Source organism: Drosophila virilis, unplaced genomic scaffold (genome assembly GCF_030788295.1).
Source record: "Drosophila virilis strain 15010-1051.87 unplaced genomic scaffold, Dvir_AGI_RSII-ME tig00002251, whole genome shotgun sequence".
Taxonomy (NCBI): Eukaryota; Metazoa; Arthropoda; class Insecta; order Diptera; family Drosophilidae; genus Drosophila; species Drosophila virilis.
In genome coordinates this window covers 112,501-120,000 of record NW_027212903.1, presented here as the reverse complement: position 1 = coordinate 120,000, position 7,500 = coordinate 112,501, and the positions used below count along the sequence as shown (strand labels likewise).

General features: G+C 34.4%; 1 non-coding gene across 1 annotated transcript in view; it reads right to left on the bottom strand.

The window, feature by feature from the left end:
* LOC116650186 (small subunit ribosomal RNA) overlaps positions 1–70 on the bottom strand; it is a 1,995-nt gene extending 1,925 nt beyond the window's left edge. The window contains exon 1 of the ribosomal RNA XR_004303171.1: positions 1–70. This exon is cut by the window's left edge and continues 1,925 nt beyond it. This is a non-coding gene — a ribosomal RNA (small subunit ribosomal RNA).
* Positions 71–7,500: the final 7,430 nt, after the last annotated feature.

The window sequence follows — 7,500 nt, the reverse complement described above, 5'->3', positions numbered from 1 at the left end:
GTGTGTACTTAGACATGCATGGCTTAATCTTTGAGACAAGCATATAACTACTGGCAGGATCAACCAGAATAATGTTTTTATAATTTGTATGTACAAAATATACATACATATTTACAAAATGTATTTACATTACAACTTAATATATTTTTGAATAAAAAATATACTATAGATATTAATGTTATATATAAACGAATATGGCCATTGTTACATAGCATTTCATGTTCGTTAATTTACGTTTCACATTTTTTAAGATTCACCACATATTATATCTATATGAAAATATATACAATTCGTTCAAAAATATCTTTATATGTACACTTACTTAATATATATTTTATCACACATTGCTTAATACCATAACGGAATAAACACTTTAATTTTGATGACAAACTTGATAATTTATTTATATGTATAAATTATGTATGCATAACTTGCAAACATAATTATGCGATAAAAATATATTAAGTAAAACAAGTCACATACTATATTAAATAGTATGTAAAATGTTAAAGTTTCATTTATGACAAATATTTAAAATAATTACAAAAATTTTAGAAACTTTTTTTCCAGCGTACTAATCGTCCATACATCTGTATGAATCGAATTTCCACTGGATGCAATTGTTAAATTTTACGATAAAAGGAAACCCATTTGTTTACACGATGTAGTAACAATAAAATTATTACTAACAACACATCTTGGCTTGAAAGTTTCACAATTATCTTTTTTTCTTAATATCGTAAGCCAAATGTTATACAACATAACAAATAACGATATCTAACTCAAATAACGAGTATATGACAAACTTTTAAAATTATACGCTTTCAGCGTATAATGTGATGAGCACACACTGCTCACCATGAATAGGTTTTTTGACACATCATCTATAATGGCGATATTTTTTTCAAATGCTACCATTCACCTTAATGTCTTCATGTACTAATTTAATAATACACTTTTATAACTTCATTATTCTCCTTTTATAAACATAATTGACTTATGCCGGCAAGGCAACACTCCACAGTCATATGAATTTACCGTATTTAAAATTTTTCATATGACATGCCTTGCGCGACACCACTCCCTATATAGGTTTTTTGACACATCATCTATAATGGCGATATTTTTTCCAAATGCTACCATTCACCTTAATGTCTTCATGTACTAATTTAATAATACACTTTTATAACTTCATTATTCTCCTTATATAAACATAATTGACTTATGCCGGCAAGGCAACACTCCACAGTCATATGAATTTACCGTATTTAAAATTTTTCATATGACATGCCTTGCGCGACACCACTCCCTATATAGGTTTTTTGACACATCATCTATAATGGCGATATTTTTTCCAAATGCTACCATTCACCTTAATGTCTTCATGTACTAATTTAATAATACACTTTTATAACTTCATTATTCTTCTTATATAAACATAATTGACTTATGCCGGCAAGTCAACACTCCACAGTCATATGAATTTACCGTATTTAAAATTTTTCATATGACATGCCTTGCGCGACACCACTCCCTATATAGGTTTTTTGACACATCATCTATAATGGCGATATTTTTTCCAAATGCTACCATTCACCTTAATGTCTTCATGTACTAATTTAATAATACACTTTTATAACTTCATTATTCTCCTTATATAAACATAATTGACTTATGCCGGCAAGTCAACACTCCACAGTCATATGAATTTACCGTATTTAAAATTTTTCATATGACATGCCTTGCGCGACACCACTCCCTATATAGGTTTTTTGACACATCATCTATAATGGCGATATTTTTTCCAAATGCTACCATTCACCTTAATGTCTTCATGTACTAATTTAATAATACACTTTTATAACTTCATTATTCTTCTTATATAAACATAATTGACTTATGCCGGCAAGTCAACACTCCACAGTCATATGAATTTACCGTATTTAAAATTTTTCATATGACATGCCTTGCGCGACAGCACTCCCTATATAGGTTTTTTGACACATCATCTATAATGGCGATATTTTTTCAAAATACTTCCATTCATTTTAACGTTTTCATGTACTATTTTTATAACAATTCAATATAATTTTATATAAGTTGATAAAGGTTATATATAATATATAAAGATTAATGTCATTTATAATTTTATTTGTATATTAATAATCATATATCAATATACAATATATAAAAATTTCATAGTCACAATTATTTTCCAATGTATTTTTGAAATGTCAAATTGTTATATTATTATTATTATATATACAGTTTAATGTTGTTTAAGTTACAATTTAATTATGTATGTTACAGAATAGTCTTCAATTTTTGTATTATTAATATTAAGATATACATTTCTTCACATCCAAGCAAAATTTCTGTATCACGTATCATATAAAATTTAAATATGTTTTAGAAGAGGCTAATAAGAATAGGAATAAAAAAATGTAAGTATTCTGTTTCTTCTGTATTTGATGATTTCCATCCGTCAATTCCATATTTTCCTGTATGTGTATGTATTATATATTTCAATATTGCATTATATGTTATATATACATATATATATATATATATATATATATATATATTGTTCTATGCTTTCCTAAAAAATAATTGAAGTTTTAATACTGGTAACAATTTTATATATTTTTGTTCATCCAAAAATTTCAAAATATTGTATAGTTGTTGTTGGGGTTTTTCTAGTGTGCCTAAGATGCACATAAAGAAAACACACGTAGTGGTTCGGTTAAATGTTTAATGGAAACTTCAAAGCATGAGTACAAAAATCTGAACAAGTACTCAATTACAGAATGAGTACTATGCTGATACAATGTTGCCAGATTATAAAGAAGCTTAACAGCTTATTGTCACTATTTTAACACTTCTTCTTAAGCTAATTATAATCAGTTGCAAAATAACAAATTTAATTCAATCCAAGTGTTTTTACAAAGCCTACGTGCTTTTGCTTACTTAAACATTTTGTTAGTATATCTGCAACATTATTATTTGTAGGTACGTATTCTAATGCAATATCATTACATTGTACCTTTTCACGTATAAAATGATACCTTATGTCTATGTGCTTAGTGCGCTTATGATGGACTGGATTTTGCGCAATATGTTGCGCGCTTAGGTTGTCGCCACATATAGTCAACGGCTCTGTATCCTTTGACCATCCCATCTCACTAAGTAGCCTGCGTAGATAAACTGCTTCTTTGGCAGCCATGGACAAAGAAATATATTCTGCTTCAGTGCTGCTCAATGCGACAACGCTTTGCTTTGATGAAGTCCAAGAGAACGCACTGCCTGCCAGGAAAAATGCGTAGCCACTATAGGATCTCCTGTCCAGCCGATCGTTGCCCCAATCTGCATCTGCATAGCCTTTTAGTGGTTTGCCATTTTTACGGTATACTAATTTCATATTCTTTGTACCCGCAAGATATCTTAGAATGTGCTTTGCTGCAGACTGGTGTTCTCCATGAGGATTAGCATTTCTTTGTGATAATTTGTTTACAGCATGCAAAATGTCTGGTCGGCTCAAAACTGCTAAGTATATAAGCGAACCAATTAATGACTGATATTGCGTTATATTTACCTTTACACAAGTATCGTCGTTGCAGTCCACTTGAAAACCTGGGTCAAGAGGTGTGCTTACTGGACGGCAATTGCTCATGCCATACTTGTCCAATAGGCCTTGAATGTGCGTCTTCTGGCACAGCGAAACGGAACCTCGATCGCCGTCGCGTTGGATTTCCATGCCTAGGAAATAGCTAATGGGGCCTCCATCGTGCATTTTAAAATTTGATGCAATCTTCTTCTTAATCACGGCTATGTCTTCTTCGCTGGGACACACTATGATTAAATCGTCGACGTAGACAGCGATGTAGCTGAATTGTTGTTGCTTTTGCTTGACGTATAAGCATGCTTCATTTTTGCATCTTTTAAAATCCATGCCTCTCAATACCTCATCGAGCGTATTGTTCCAAACTCGTCCGGATTGTTTAAGCCCGTAAAGTGCCTTTTCTAGTTTGAGGACTTTATTTGGATGCTGCTTGTCAATAAAATTCGGCGGCTGTTTCATGTACACAGTTTCATTAAGCTTACTATTTAAGTATGCGTTTGAAATGTCGACTTGATGCATATACAGCTCTTTTTCGGCAGCTATTGCGAATAACATGCGAATGGTTTCATATCGAATTACGGGAGAAAACGTTTCCCAGTAATTGACACCAAATTGTTGACCACAACCTTGTGCAACTAGTCGAGACTTAAATTTTTCAATATTACCATCTTTATCTCTCTTGATTCGGTAAACCCATTTTGAACCAATGGCCTTTTGTCCAGGAGGTAGCTCACACACTGACCATGTCTCATTTGCTTGTAAAGCGTCGTACTCTATTTGCATAGACTTTTCCCAATCCTGCGCATTTTGGCCATGTAATGCTTCTGCAACTGACTGCGGAGTTTCAATGTCTTCAATCTGATTAAGACTATTGATCAATTGGTACTGCTTTCTGGGCCTGCCTGGCTGACCTGTACGTATAATTTTTGGCCTGCCACGCCCATGTTTTACTACAGCTTCAACTTGTGGCAGCGCTACTTGGTCATTGTCGTCATCGTTGCCATCTTCTCCTGGATCGCTTGCGCTCACAAAATCCTCCTCTTCTTCTTCATTTGAGTCACTGTTGTACTCTTGCACCTCGGCAGGTTGCTTCTGGGTGGTTTTTTGCAACCTCATGATTTGACTCAAACGGGATAATGTACGTCGTGAAGGTGTTTCTGTCTGAACATACTGCATGCATCAGTTGTTGCTATGTCAAACTCACCTTCAATGAATTTGACATCCCTTCTTTCAATAACTGTTCGCTTCTCGCGATCATATAGGCGATATGCCTTGCTGTAAAGGAGTAACCAACAAAAATGTACTCCTTGCCCTTTGCTTGGAACTTGCTTTTTCTGACTTTGTCGAGTGCAAATGCCCGCGAGCCAAATACTCTCAAGTGCTGTACTGATGGCTTGCGATCCTTCCATACCTCAAATGGTGTGCTTCCATCTAATGCTTTTGTGGGACATCTGTTGCGCAAATAAACTGCTGTTGCAACAGCCTCTGCCCACAAAAATTCTTCAAGCTTTGAATGAATTAGAAGACTTTTTGCCATTTCAACGATGGTCCGATTAGCACGTTCGGCCACCATTTTGCTGCGGAGTGTAAGGAACTGTTAATTGCCTCTTTATACCGCACTCGATCAAAAATTCAGTGAATTGCTTATTCACATACTCTGTTCCATTGTCGCTGCGCACAGCCTTTATTTTATTTCCTGTTTGGCATTCTACAAAAGTTTTAAACATTTTAAACTTTTCAAAAACTTGGCTTTTTGAGTGCATAAGGTAAACAAATATCTTGCGTGAGTAGTCATCAATAAAAGTTACGAAATATCGATTGCCTGCAAGCGACTTAACATTCATCGGACCACATACGTCTGTATGTACTAAGTCCAGTACTTGCTTTGAGACACGATTCGCTTTCTGTGGGAATGGCAATGCACAAATTTTTGCTTTATTACATGTATCGCAATTTATTTCTAATTGTACATTTTCAACTTTCATACCACGCACCAGTTGCTTATCATTAAGCAATTTCAAATCCTTAAAATTCAGGTGGCCAAATCTATTGTGCCATTTTATGGAAGATGAATCAGAACTATTTAGCATATGAACCTGATCAAGACTATGTTTGTAAACATACAAACCATTTTCGTGTCTTGCCCTTATTATCTCGTTGCCTTCTTTGTCTTTTATCAGCGCAATTTTCCCTTCAAATATGGTAGAATTCTCAAACTTTGCTGCAGCACTTACTGATAAAAAATTCATGCTTAAGTCAGGGACATATAAAACATTTTGCAGCTTTAATTTTATTCTATTGCAGTGCAACTCAACACTGCCTGCCGGGTGAATCGATAAACTTATTTGCGGCCAACATTATCGACGTCTTTTTATCAGCATACGTAAGGAACATGCTGCGGTCGCAGCACATGTGCGAGTTGCACCACTGTCAACGCACCAAAAACTCTTTTGCTTCTCCTTGACACACGTGTGCATTAAGCATAGAGACTTTTCGTCCTTTTGGCTCTTTTTATCATCCTTCTTTTTATTTCGGCAATCGCTCGCTCGATGCCCTTCTTTTCGCAATTAAAACATTTGCCTCGGAATGGCTGCTTACTGCTATTCTTTCTGCCTTTGCTTTCGACACTGTTGTTGTCCCGCGGTCCATTATGTTTGTGTGTATACACTGCTTCTGGTGTCCCTATGCCGTCTCTGCTAGCTCTTTCTTGCTTTCGCGTGGCCTCTTCTAACATTTTAACCTTGACGACTTCGAATTTGGGCAGCTCATCGCGTGTCTCAATCGCTATTACAAAATTTTCCCATGTGTCTGGTAGACTGCTCAAAAACATGATGACCTGCAACTCGTCATTGAGTTTGATGTCTAATTCTGCCAACTTTTCAATTGTCTCAACAAATGAATTGACATATGCGACTACATCGTCACCCTGCTGCATATTGAAACGTATTAATTTTTGATATAATTGGACCTTCCTAATCGGTCCAACTGAGACATGAATTTCCTTTAGTTTTTTCCATACAGCTGCAGATGTTGGGCATGACTTGATATGCATCAACTGTGTTGGCTTCAGATTTAAAATTATGTAAGCCATCGCTTTTTGGTCGACACTAACCCATTTTTCGATATCCTCACCATTTCCTTCTGGCTTAACATATTTTCCACACACAACATTCCATAGGTCCGCCACCACCAAGACACTTTTCATGGCCATATGCCATACGTCATAATTGTCCTCACCAAGTTTTTCTATTTGATGCGACATGTTCATTTTGACAATTTCACCACGTTATTCTTCGCACGAAATAAACTTTTTAAAAATTTAACAAAAAGAAGCTTTCAAAACCATAGACACTTTGTGTACTTATTTAACCGAAAACAACGAGACCTGGGCCCATAACCAATGTTGGGTTTTTCTAGTGTGCCTAAGATGCACATAAAGAAAACACACGTAGTGGTTCGGTTAAATGTTTAATGGAAACTTCAAAGCATGAGTACAAAAATCTGAACAAGTACTCAATTACAGAATGAGTACTATGCTGATACAATGTTGCCAGATTATAAAGAAGCTTAACAGCTTATATTGTTCTACGTTATATGCTCCCCTCTTCAATAATTATTGAAGTTTTAATATAGGTATTGTTTATATAAATTTTTATATATTCCATCCGTCAATTCCATAATTTCACATACAATATTGCCTTAAGTATATTGTGTATATAATATTGTTGTATGTTATACGCTCTCCTAAGTAATAATTGAAGTCTTAATTAGCTATGTATATATATATATATATTATATATTCCCATCCGTCAATTCCATAATTTCATATATATATATATATATATATATATATATATCAATATTGCCTTAAGTGTTTATTG